Source organism: Carassius auratus, chromosome 42, assembly GCF_003368295.1.
Source record: "Carassius auratus strain Wakin chromosome 42, ASM336829v1, whole genome shotgun sequence".
Classification (NCBI taxonomy): domain Eukaryota; kingdom Metazoa; phylum Chordata; class Actinopteri; order Cypriniformes; family Cyprinidae; genus Carassius; species Carassius auratus.
The window spans coordinates 14,093,488-14,105,717 of NC_039284.1; the positions used below are offsets into that span (position 1 = coordinate 14,093,488).

General features: G+C 36.9%; 1 long non-coding RNA gene and 1 pseudogene across 1 annotated transcript; one reads left to right on the top strand and one right to left on the bottom strand.

Moving 5' to 3' along the window:
• Window positions 1-901: 901 nt before the first annotated feature.
• Window positions 902-5,886, bottom strand: LOC113060769 (uncharacterized). Its single transcript, XR_003278292.1, has 3 exons — window positions 5,776-5,886; window positions 1,662-1,749; window positions 902-1,560 (listed from the first exon to the last, which is right to left on the bottom strand). It is a non-coding gene; the product is annotated as an uncharacterized LOC113060769 (long non-coding RNA).
• LOC113060750 (beclin 1-associated autophagy-related key regulator-like) lies at window positions 5,130-11,763 on the top strand (annotated as a pseudogene).
• The last annotated feature ends 467 nt before the right edge of the window (window positions 11,764-12,230 follow it).

Here is a 12,230-nt window from a genome sequence, read left to right on the forward strand (position 1 = left end):
CCAGTCATTCCCTTGCTAACTAGTTTAAGGTGTTGCCTCTCTGACCTCTGCCTGAACAACTCTTCTTTCTGTATTAATATTGATCATGTACAGTAAGGCACTTTTTTGTCATTAAGCTTGATTCAATGATGGCATATTATGTTCAGTGTACTGTAACTTCTTATATAGATGGACCTGCAAATATTTTATAGCGTCCAGCTCTTCTGATACAAATCCAAGCTAAAGCCAGGGTGCAACTGTATGATTTTGGGATTCAAAAGATTGTTTTCTGTTGACAGGCCAAATTAACACTCTTTGATTGCTAACATGACATAGTTTTTTGTGAATAAAATATAGAACATGACACGATTGACAATCTAAACACCTAGTAAATGCCATCAGTGGCGACCAAAGATTTATAATCATAGCAGCATACAATACGGTTGATGTCACAGTCACCATGACCTTTTATCCAGCATCTCACTGGTGTCATATTGTAAGATCTGACAGACATTTCAAAAATATTGCACAGTGTACACCCAGCTTAAATCAACACTGCAACTAGTTGAGATGCAACTTACCTATGGTCTAGGATGCACAAATTACATTTATTGACTTGATGAGGTTTCCACTTCTTGTCACATTCTGTCAAACTGTTCTTACAAATGTATTAATGATGAAAGGTGCAAAATGTGCAATTTCAACAACAATTGGTACCCCTTTTCACCAATGGCAAATTGCACTTGCAGTCTTGTAGTGAAATAGATTTATTTACACCCATTTTAGTATGCAGCAAAAGCTCTTATTTGTCATCTCATAGCCAAGACTGAAAATGCATGAGATAAAAATGATAATTAATGTAAGCCCAAACAGAGTTTATTTAGCTAGCTAGTGGGCTTCAGTGATGTAGCAGAAATGTACAGTAAGACTGCATCAGTAACAAAAGTACTGTGTGAGAATCAGCATGAATACACTGCACATGCATGAAGAAAGGCAGAATTTAAGCTGGGCTCGCTTCCTGAACTAGAATGCATGGTTGTATGCTTGACCTGCTCCTCGTGAACAATCACGCAGACTTACTGCTTTTAGCATCATCTCTCAGTGGTGACCAGCTCTGCTTTCATGTAAACTATGGTCAATGGATCAAGATGTTTTTTGGCATTACATATGGACCAGTACTTTCTTTCAGAAACTTGTGACTTTGTCTTACCTTTTGCTCCAAACTGAAGTCAAGTGTTTCTATATTCTCTTTATACAATCCGTCACCTAAAATCTCTTTCTCAGAGAAGTCAAACAAATAAAACTGTATTTATTACATGTTAAACTGTATTGTTTATTGCAATATTTATTCTAGATCACTAAAAATGTGCATGCACATCTCAACAGCATTTGTCAAGGAAGTAATTGTACTTCATATCATATTCCATGTCATACCAGAAATTCACTGCCAAGACAAAAAAAAAAAAGAAAAGAAAAAGAGCAGTGGTGGGACCACGAGGAGGGCAGGTACAAGATCTCTCCAGCTTTCACAGTGCAGAGAGGTTTAGCCAGCATGTAGGAGTCTAGAGGGATCCACGGGACCTGCAAAACATGCAAGATGTTATACAGTTTTTCCACACATTATTCTGAAATTATTATAACAATATAAAATTACTTTTAATAAATATTTATAATGTTTATACATTTAAGAATTCCACTTTGGTTGAATCTTCCTCATCTGCTATTTTAAAGATGCCATCTTGTGTCTGTTTGTCGCTGGCTGGTAGAGCTCTACAAGAAAGAAATAAAACACAATGTCAATAGACAGTCCTGTGGCCATGTTCTTGTTAAAAAAAAAAACATTCAGTGTTCAAGCTAAGCTAGACAAATAAAATAGCTGGATAGAAAACTGCTCCTTGCCATATGGTAGGCTATAAAAGGTCGATCCATATATAACTAGACATATTTATAATTATTAAAATAACCATGGCGTTTTACGGTTTTATTAATTTCCGTTTCATTCCACTTTTCCGTGTCTGGAATTCACACTTTTAAAATTAATTACATCATATACAGTATAAGATTTATACTTCATTTATAAGATTTCTGTAGGAATACTGAAAAAAAAAATATCTGTTGAGGGTTAAATTTAAATAATATTTTTAGTTGTTAAAAACAAAGTGACAATTTGTATCTTCTCTGGAGCACTGATTGTATAATCTGATGCATCCTTGGTCAAACTTGAAACTTTTTCAGGCTTCTCATTGGCCAACACATGTCTCTACGGTTGAGATTATATCGCCACCTGTTGGTATGGAATGCTCTTGACAGTGCATCATAGCGTGCGTGTTCGCGTGCTTTTGCGTTTTCATATGGACGTAGATTTAAAAAAAAAAACGAAGGAAAAACTAAAAACAAAAATACCCGTATAACGTGTGGACATGGCCTGAGATAAAGCTCTGAGGAAGAGAAGACTGATGTCACTGGATATGCTTATATTTTGGGCATCCTAAAAACAATCAAACAAAAAAAAAAACATAGTATCACTGTTTTTGTAACAATATACACTTTCTTGAAATATATATATATTTTTAATTTTGAGGTTAAGATATGACCCATGCTATTATTTACCGAGATTCACCTATTTATGTTTTAAGATTAATGATATATAATGATAAACATTAATGATAAATAATTTACTTAAAATACTATAACTATTGCATGTGCATTATCTATAGGCCTATATCTTTATGTCTGTCCTGGTTATTATCGGCATTCTATAATTTGATTATAACCTAACAACATATTATGTGTTAAAATTCAGTTGATTGAATTGAAGACTTTAATGCATTTATGACATTTTTTTTTCCATCTAAGGGTTCATCTGATCTGGGCCTAAAGGGGTCAAGCTTTGAGAACCAAAAATTGTCCTTTTATTACATCACTACAAACATTTATTTTAAATGTTTAAAAGATTGTAAAATGCATGACTCCATGATTTAGCTAAACAAAATGTTTACAGTAAGTTAGTTACCTTTGAATAGAGTCCTTTGCACTTCTTTAAGTATACAGTGACTACTTTTGAACCACCAGACATTGCATCCTAGTTGTTTGTGAGTAATGCATCTGTGTAAGTCTATATGTCCAAACCTGTTTTTGGTTATACACAGGAATATTGTGTCAACAGTGAAACTTGCTTGCCTTTTGGATCTCTAATTCATTCCACTTCAAGCTCGAAATGATGAATACAACCCAGAGGTGCTTTCTTACTAGTTTATATATACAACAATTGTTAAATCATATATACGTACATTTAAATAGCATTTTTTTTTAAAGGAATAGTTCTTGTAAATTGTCATTGTTTACTCTGTATGTCATTGACATAAGGATGAGTAAAGTAAATGACAAAAGAAACATTTGGGGTGAACTGTTTCATGTCCATTTTTCAGTCTTTCAGTAGCATAACTCTAAACTTTGCCTATGCATAGTGTTTTGCTGCAGTTATAATGAAGATCCCTGAACCAAGAACTACTGCCCTGATATTCAGCTCTGGAAAAATGAAGGTACACATAATACATATTCAGAACTCTAACCACAACACATTACAGTAACACAACTGTAAAAAAGATCAACTTAGCTCAGAAATAGTCTCACATGTGTCTTTTACCCTATATTTGCCTTTTCCTTTGTTAATCTTAGCAGAAAACAGTACAGACACTTAGCTTGCATGCCAAATTTCTTGACTTCAAAATCCAGTTGGAAGTTGTGACTGTTGTGTCTGCTTTCCTATATGATTAGAAGGCCTGGTCCTCACTCACCAGCAGTTTCAGCAGGTCTGGATAGGCATCTGTCTGTCATAAATGACTTTGATGATTACTGGCCCACAACATGAGTGACCTCGTAACATCTGTCTTTAACCATTTTACCCCTCTAGCTATGAGCCAGAGTTGTTTCCTGAATTGATATATTGCATGGTGAAGCCACGTATTGTGCTGCTGATTTTTGTGTCTGGAAAAGTCGTGCTCACAGTTGGTTTAGTCTTTTTCACTAGTCTAATTTTACATAGTCCATTTAGCTAAAATGTACTCATCCTCAGGCCATACAAGAGCATACAAGATCTTCTGCAGTGAATGGGTGCCATCAGAATGAGAGCCCAAACGGCTGATAAAAACATCCCAATAATCCACAAGTAATGCACACCACTCGAGTCCATCAATTAACAGCTTGTGTAGTGAACAGATCCATGTTTGTGCGGGAACTATTCCAAGTCCAATCTTAAAAAATATTAGGCAGCCATGCATTGAAATTGTTTTTAAAACCTGTTCCCTTCATGTTATTATGATTTTTAGGTGTGAAAGAACATTTACCCCATCTTCAAAGGGTTCAGGAAGCAGTAGAAATGCTGCACTTATGCTTATATGAGCTACATCTGAATATTTGTCTAGAACAATGCGCCTCATATCCATATATGAGTGATCCTTAAAGGTTTGAATGCAATAATTTAATCAAAAGTTTAGTTATTGCACTTTGTTTAATGTCTTTGTTTACTTTATGTGTTGTCTACATTAGTGAGGTTTGCTGAAATAACAGAGGATTCCAAAGCGTATGGTGAAAAGTAATGTTTTATTAAAATACTCAGCTTTGCCCTATGCAGACATGTCCACTTAGGTTATGTTTTTTCCCTTTTGTACATTTTAAACTGCTACTTGCTCATGCAGGTAAATAAATGTCAAAGACTTCTCTTTTGAAGAACTGAAATGAGTGAAATGAAATTAAGCCTAATTTCCTTTATACATACTTTTTTTTTTTACTGTTTTAATAATTATACTATATTTATGAAGTATAAATATAAATTTATCCAGGAATCAAATGTCAGAAATTCTCGAATGGGACTCATACTATTTTGATTTTCCGATGGCAAAATTATATGATATTTTAGATTCAAGTATGGTTACCATGGTAATTTGTTGTAAGAGACGCCACCACCACACACGTGACAAACACAAACAACACACGACACAGTGCGTAGCGCAGACATTTATTACTCTCTGAGCATAGACACATTAGGACCAGAACTACTGGTTACATTTAATATTTCCAACTACAGATCATGTTAATCTAATAGTGACCGTTTCTAAGAGGCGTCTATTATTTATAGAGCCTGTATAATCATGGCTTGTTCCTTATCAGGCGAACCCCGGGCTTTGGGGCCTGGTGAAGAGCATCCAGAGTCTGCATCAGAGACCCGGGAGGCCGTTCGACCCCCAGCCGCCTCAGCAGCACCTTCAGCCGGCGTGCGTGAGTGCTGCTGCCGCGGTCATGGTGGAGGCTCTGGATGATGCAGAGGGACTCTTTGTAGCCGTGGAGAGATGTCCGCTTTGCAACACGGCCAGACGCAGACTGACCTGCGCCCGATGCATTCAGAACGGCGATTTCGTGTTTTTTGACGGGAGAAATCCGGAGAGGTGTTGTGTTTTAACTACTTTTTAAATGATTTACACTGCATGCTAACACAGCTCACTCTAGCATGCGAACAGTTTTCAGTACTATCGAGCTGTTTCACATCTATTTAGTTTATTTAAGCACACGTTCCCCTTTGATTTGAAGTGTTGTCGGAGTTTAAAAGCGTTTTGTAAAGACACTAGATCGCATTTTGTTAATTTATGGCCCTAGCAGGCTAACTGCTAACTTTGTAAACAAACTATCAGACAACAAAGAAATTCCAGTTTGCGCTGTCTCGTCCATCTCCTGTCAGATGTCATTGATGTAGCTATTTAAGGGTTTAAATCCTTAATTAAAAGTGTTGTCATGGCTTACCTAAGTCTTGTGAAGAAACTCTGTGGCAGTATTTGTTATGCCAATGTGTTAACTTTAGCTGTGTCATGTTGCCAAATGTGACAGTTTCATTATTAAAAATAAATATGTGTGTGTGTGTGAGAGAGAGAGAGACTGTATCTTTATTAACTATTTTATACATATATATATATATATATATATATATATATATATATATATATATATATATATATATATATACAGGTCCTTCTCAAAAAAATAGCATATTGTGATAAAGTTCATTATTTTCCATAATGTAATGATAAAAATTAAACTTTCATATATTTTAGATTCATTGCACACCAACTGAAATATTTCAGGTCTTTTATTGTTTTAATACTGATGATTTTGGCATACAGCTCATGAAAACCCAAAATTCCTATCTAAAAAAAATTAGCATATCACGAAAAGGTTTCCCATCAAGCTATTAACCTAATCATCTGAATCAACTAATTAACTCTAAACACCTGCAAAAGATTCCTGAGGCTTTTAAAAACTCCCAGCCTGGTTCATTACTCAAAACCGCAATCATGGGTAAGACTGTTGACCTGACTGCTGTCCAGAAGGCCATCATTTACACCCTCAAGCGAGAGGGTAAGATACAGAAAAAAAATTCTGAACGAATAGGCTGTTCCCAGAGTGCTGTATCAAGGCACCTCAGTGGAAAGTCTGTGGGAAGGAAAAAGTGTGGCAAAAAATGCAGGTGTCCGGACCCTGAGGAAGATTGTGGAGAAGGACCGATTCCAGACCTTGGGGGACCTGCGGAAGCAGTGAAACATTCAGAGCCACCGTGCACAGGCATGTGCAGGAAATGGGCTACAGGTGCCGCACTCCCCAGGTCAAGCCACTTTTGAACCAGAAACAGCGGCAGAAACGCCTGACCTGGGCTACAGAGAAGCAGCACTGGACTTTTGGACAAGTTTTGCATGTCATTCGGAAATCAAGGTGCCAGAGTCTGGAGGAAGACTGGGGAGAAGGAAATGCCAAAATACCTGAAGTCCAGTGTGAAGTACCCACAGTCAGTGATGGTCTGGGGTGCCATGTCAGCTGCTGGTGTTGGTCCACTGTTTTATCAAGGGCAGGGTCAATTCAGCCAGCTATCAGGAGATTTTGGAGCACTTCATGCTTCCATCTGCTAAAAAGCTTTATGGAGATGAAGACTTTGTTTTTCAGCATGACCTGGCACCTGCTCACAGTGCCAAAACCACTTTACTGACCATGGTATTACTGTGCTCAATTGGCCTGCCAACTCTCCTGACCTGAACCCCATAGAGAATCTGTGGGATATTGTGAAGAGAAAGTTGAGAGACGCAAGACCCAACACTCTGGATGAGCTTAAGGGCGCTATCGAAGCATCCTGGGCCTCCATAACACCTCAGCAGTGCCACAGGCTGATTGCCTCCATGCCACGCCGCATTGAAGCAGTCATTTCTGCAAAAGGATTCCTGAACAAATACTGAGTGCATAACTGAACATAATTATTAGAAGGTTGACTTTTTTTTTTTTTTTTTTTTTAAAACCCTTTTCTTTTATTGGTCGGATGAAATATGCTAATTTTTTGAGACTGGCATTTTGGGTTTTCATGAGCTGTATGCCAAAATCATCAGTATTTAAAACAATAAATGACCTGAAATATTTCAGTTGGTGTGCAATGCATCTAAAATATATGAAAGTTTAATTTTTATCATTACATTATGGAAAATAATGAACTTTATCACAATATGCTAATTTTGAGAAGGACCTATATAGATAGATGAATGGCAATTGTGTATTGCTTCTCTATCATCAGGTATTCAGAAAAGCTTGAAAGACTCCAAAAGCTCAAAAATGAGAAGGAGAATCTTCAACAGAGGTATTATATCAGCATTGTGTGATGCATAATTCAACATTATGTTCAGATGACACCCAGTCTGAATTCTCCTTTTGTTTCAGAGTCATCAGCGTCATGGACAAGAAGGTCCAAGCAGACCAGCTTGTAAGTATTTTTGTGTTTTTGTTTTGTTTTAAGAGCTTGAGTTTGATGATGTGAAAAAATATTTTATCCTGTTTTTAAGATAGTTCTTATAATCATGGTTGTGCATTTTGTTCAACACAGAGGTGGAAAATCATGTCATGCAAGATGAAAATCCAGCAACTCAAAGAGGCCATCTGCACCGGCAATGAAGAAGTGAAGAGTGGTGAGTAAAAGTGTGTAAACATTCATTAATCACACTAATGTACACTGAGTTCTTTTTTAATTGTCATTTCAATAGTAAAAGGACAAAAAATAAAAATAGCACACTTTTGTTTGTTACGGCTGTTTCTTTTTCTTCACCTCAGGCAGGGAGCTGTTACTGCATTCCCAAGATGAAGGACAGCGACTGCAGCGCAGGGCCAGCCGACATCAGGAAAAGAGGGACAAAATTAAGCGTCATAACCAGCGTCTGGGCGAGCTTCTGGAGAAGAGATCTAAAGAGCTGCAGGGGAGGCTGGAGGTCCTGGCTGAAGTGCGGAGAGAACACATCCTGGAGCTCACCGCTCACATCTTCAACATCCAGGAGGAGAAGCAGGGCAGCAGGTCAGAACAGATGAGATAAGCATAAACACATTCTAATGAACATTAAAAATCATGCTCATTAACACACTACACACAGTGCTAGTGCTCTAGCCTCGGATTAATATTTTAACTGAGCTTGTTGCAATGCATTCCGGATATTGTCCAAAAACATTGTTAACTTGTAAGACAGCATCATTTAACTGCTTACTTTGTAGAACAACTTTAATTTGATGATTGAATCACCATTAAAACACAAACAAAATAATACACTGCTCTTTAAATTTTACATTTTTGAAAGAAAATAATACTTTTATTCATCAAGGACAAGGTAAATAATGAAAAGTTACAGTAAAGACTATATATATATTTTTAACATTTAATAATAAGAAATGTTTCTTCATCACAAAGTAGCCATATTAGAATGAATTTTTTTTGGAAGGATGAAATGTCTGTTTCCTCACCTGGTATGTGAACCCTAATCATACTGAATAATTGCTTATGAACGTGCCTTTTGGTTGTGACACTTCACTCAGTTGCTCCAGGGACACTCTGGATAATTGTGTAATTACTTACTTTCACTTGGCATTGATAAATGATCATGAACTAATCTTGTTAGGCTGGTTTTTGAAAATTATGTCTAAAACATAATAGATCATCTTAAGTGTTTCTGCCTTGCAGGGACCCAGCAGAGGCTGAAAATGACCTTGCTCTGACCTCCAGCACCGTCAGTGAACTCGCAGAGGCGAGGCGAATCACCTACAGCTCAGGCCGCTGGATCTGGGACGATCAGAACGGAGAGACGAGCATCAGTATCACTGCTCCACACGTCACACTTCCCAGTAATGGAGACTGCTCAGCCTATTACAGCTGGGTGGAGGAGAAGAGTGGGAATCAGGGGCCAGGTACAGATAGCAGTAACGCTGGTTATTTTCTGTACATCTCAAGCATTAAATCAAAAGCAAACTTTAAAAACCTTTGTCTTGTTTTTCAACTTGTTACTCGCTATGAAAACATCCAAGGACGCTGGAATAGCATTAAAACACCAACCAACCAGCCAACTATTGTTATTTTTCAGTGCAGTTATAGTTAACTAAATGTGTAATGTAAAACATTCAGTTTTAATGCTTCAGTTCCTCTTTAAAAAAATATATATATATTTAACCAATTCTTATGTATTTTCTTGTGTAGAGTTGGACCACATCAACCCGGCGCACACCATCAGTGCCGCCCTCTGCTACGCTACACAGCTCGTCAATATCCTGTCTCATATTCTGGATGTCAGCCTTCCGAAAAAATTGTGCAACAGGTGACAGCTGTTTTGTATTTTCTATTTTTATTTTAGTTAATGTCTGTTTTTGACACTTAAAGTTTTTAGCTTTTTGTAGATCAAGTTACTAAATGAGACCGATAAATGTTGTCCTGACAACTAGATGAAACAAGTTTGTTTGCTTTTTAAAATCTTTAATTATAATGTAAAAATAAATGTGTTCTGTTTCGTCTTTTCTACAGCGAGTTCTGTGGTGATAATCTGACCCGCTACCGATTCACCCGTGCTGTAAACAAACTAAACACCAACGTCCTGCACCTCTGCTTCTCACAGGTAAATTCTTCTCAAAACTGAGAGCACTCTGATCTGAGGAGTCATATTGTGATCATACCTCATGTTTATGCTGGATTTTTAGCATGTCGACAGTGAGCAGCTCCATCCGCACCACACTTTGAGGAATATCATGTTTCTTGTGTCAACGGCAAACAAAAAACTTGGCAGGTGAGAAATTACATTGTCCTGTTCCCTTGTGAAAACTATTTTCCATCATATTGTCCATGATGTGTTATAGTCCACTATTCATGATCCAATCAAATTCCAATAGATAAAAACCAAGTCTTGTCCTAATTATTTGCTGCTGAATTTTATTTTATTTGCCATTGATTTTAAAAAAAAATTATTACTTTTCAATAAATTTGAGATCAGTATGATATATATATATATTTATTTATTTATTTATTTTTAAAGAAAGAAATACTTAAAAAAAAAAAAAAAAACATTCAATTGATCAAAAGTGACTGTATGGAATTATAATCACATCTCGATTCTTCTTTTGAATGTTTTAATCATGTAAGAATACTGAAAAAAATAAAACGTTTTGACAAAAATATTAAGCAGCACATCTGTTTTTACCATTAAAAATACCATCTGAATGAAAATGACATTTTATGTATTCAAATAGAAAAGTTGTTTTAAATTGTAATAACATTTCAGAATGTTACTGTTATTACTGTATTTTTTATCAAATAAATGCGCCTTTGGTGAGCATAGGAGACCCCCCCAACCTTTGTTCAGTGTCATATGATGGAAACTAATGTTTAGAAAACTTTTCCACTGTTGTTCACTGTATAGAACCGGGCCGTTTGAGGTGAGTGCTGCTTTGGAAGACTCTATGGAGTTTGTGGAACCAGAGGCGGCTGGCCCGACGGAGGAGAGCGGAGAGGAGGCAGTGACGGATGAAGAAACAGACTTGGGCACAGACTGGGAGACGGTTCCAAGCCCTCGCTTCTGTGACATCCCCTCCCAGCCTATGGATCTATCCCAGAGCGGCATGCAGGCATCCCAGCCAGTTGGCAATGCAGGGGGCATGATCTCCTCTGCAGCTGCCTCCGTCACGTCCTGGTTTCGCACTTACACCGGACAGCGCTGAGATCTGGTGGATGTGGGGGTGGTTAAAGTAGTTTGACCTATGCAAACACCCCATTACTGTCATCCTCATTTATGTCAGCTTGGCTTATTGGGAGAAATAAAGAGAAGTTTTCATCTAACTGCTCATACTAAAGTGTGTGGTGGAAACCAGAACAAAGGATGTGTTCAGAAACAACTCTTGTGTGGGTTTATTGCAGAATGGAAGTGTGTGGTGAACTACTTCTAAATGTCTGATGTTTTGTAGCTCATGTTATACTGTAGACACCAGTCAACTTTATTCAGTGTACATTGCCAAATATTCTTGTCTGCTCATCGTTGCAGAAATTGTACATTTGACGCATAGTTTGGACTAACTTGACTGCGCTTTTAGAGTTTGACTGGTTGCACCTCACCAGCTCTTCAAAGAACCTTACTGTATACATTTTGCTGGACTTGTCTGAGAGAATGGCAAATGTTATTGGTGTGTCTTGTTTTATTAGATTTTAAATGTACAAGAGGAATTGTATTTTATGAACAAATAAGTTGTATTATTTTTCCTTTAAATTTCCTCAACCACTGTGGATTACATTGGGCAGAACAATTCTGCTTTGTTACCCAGTGGAGAGGCTGGCTGTCTATTTGCTCTTAGGATTTATTTGTTTATCACCCTCTTTAGTTGTTGAATTATTTTTTTTTCTAAGTTTTCATTGTAGAAATGTTTTCATTTGTATTAGCCAACCTCTTCAATTATTAAACAAAATACCTCTCTGAAAAGTAACAGGAAATTAAGCATTACTCCTGTATACAGGAAAATCTTTTAACTTTGTTACACTGGTTAATCATGTAGTATTTGGTCTTGATTCCATTGTATTTCCTACACTTCAAGACATGCCAGGCAAAAAAGTATGAGAGAGGGAAATTCAAACCCTTTCACCTAGGATTGGTTATCTTGAAAATAGTTTCAAGTATCTACCTGTTTTTATAAATGTATTATGGAAATTAAAGCCAAGTTTTGATAGATGTAGGTTTTTAATAGTACATTTAAAAACCATGAATTCAAATGTTCAACCCCAAGACATAATCCAAAAGGAATACCTTTCCCCCCTCCCACACTAATCTAAAAGAAAGCCATAAATTAATTGGTTAATACAAGTATTCAATGTAAGGTTGTCTTCTATGGATTGAAACACTGTAAGCATTTTAGAAAAAAAAAAAACACAGAACATT